The sequence below is a fragment of the Pterocles gutturalis genome, unplaced genomic scaffold, assembly GCF_000699245.1.
Source record: "Pterocles gutturalis isolate BGI_N339 unplaced genomic scaffold, ASM69924v1 scaffold4965, whole genome shotgun sequence".
Classification (NCBI taxonomy): Eukaryota; Metazoa; Chordata; class Aves; order Pterocliformes; family Pteroclidae; genus Pterocles; species Pterocles gutturalis.
In genome coordinates this window covers 112,254-113,304 of record NW_010143323.1, presented here as the reverse complement: position 1 = coordinate 113,304, position 1,051 = coordinate 112,254, and positions in this window count along the sequence as shown.

Below are 1,051 nucleotides of genomic sequence, written 5' to 3'. Positions count from 1 at the left end.
TTCTTGGCTTGTTGAGTAAGGTTGGAAATTCATTGTGTCCTTTTAAATACTATAAGATAGTAAAGCCAAAATTTTGTCTGTGTACTATTATGCATACCCTTGGCTATGTTTAGCTAGGAATGACTTCAGTGACTGCATCGCATTATGTAGGTGATGCGTCTACGACATCTGGAGTTGGGATTGATGTGCCTCAGAACACTTATAGCCTGTTCACCTTTCTTTTTCCCTGGTTGCAATACTCTAGAACTCACTCTCCTGCTTTGTTGTATTCTCAGTCCTTAGCTTCGTGCTGCTGAATTGAAACACTGAAAGATCTTGGAGATAAATGGCAGGCAAGGAATGCAGAATGCACAGCAGAGGCGGTAACTGCTTGCTGCGGAGCATGGAGCTAATGCCACCATCAATTTCATCCTCTGCTTGCATAGGGAAAGGTTTATACAAGTAATTGGGACTCTGGGGGTATAGCAACACAGGCACTTATTTAGAAAGCAATGCCAATTTGAGCAGCTTCTACGCTGCTACATCTTTGTTGACTATGCCATGAATTGAATTGGGCAACTGATTTGTTGGAAAAATAATTTGGCAGATGGCTTTATTTTTAAGTAGGGTCCATTATAGTTGTTCAGTGGAAGGGCTGACACACAGCTGGAATTACTGCTGTAGGTTGTAGTGAAAGGAGAGACTGCAGCTCGGCACTGCTGTCCAAGTAGATGTATGTGTAACTCTGCCCTTGGGCTCCATGCCCACGTTTTATGAGTCTGGATAGAAGCTGGAATAGGGAAGTGGTTCTGTTTGTTAAATAATTAAAACTTGTTATGAGCAACTCAAGTGCAGATATTCTTGCTGACTAATCATTTTTTCCTTGCTGTTGAGTCAGTCTGTTGGCTTAGAGTGATTATGAGTGGGTTTTTTGCTTCTCGAGGGCTTTTTGTGCTGGTGTTTTTGAAGGGAGGTACGGATGTGTACCAACACTTCAACACTTTCAAAACTGAAACTGGAAGGAATTTCTGTTGCTTAATTTAATTTCTGTGTAGGATTGGAAAAGTAGGGA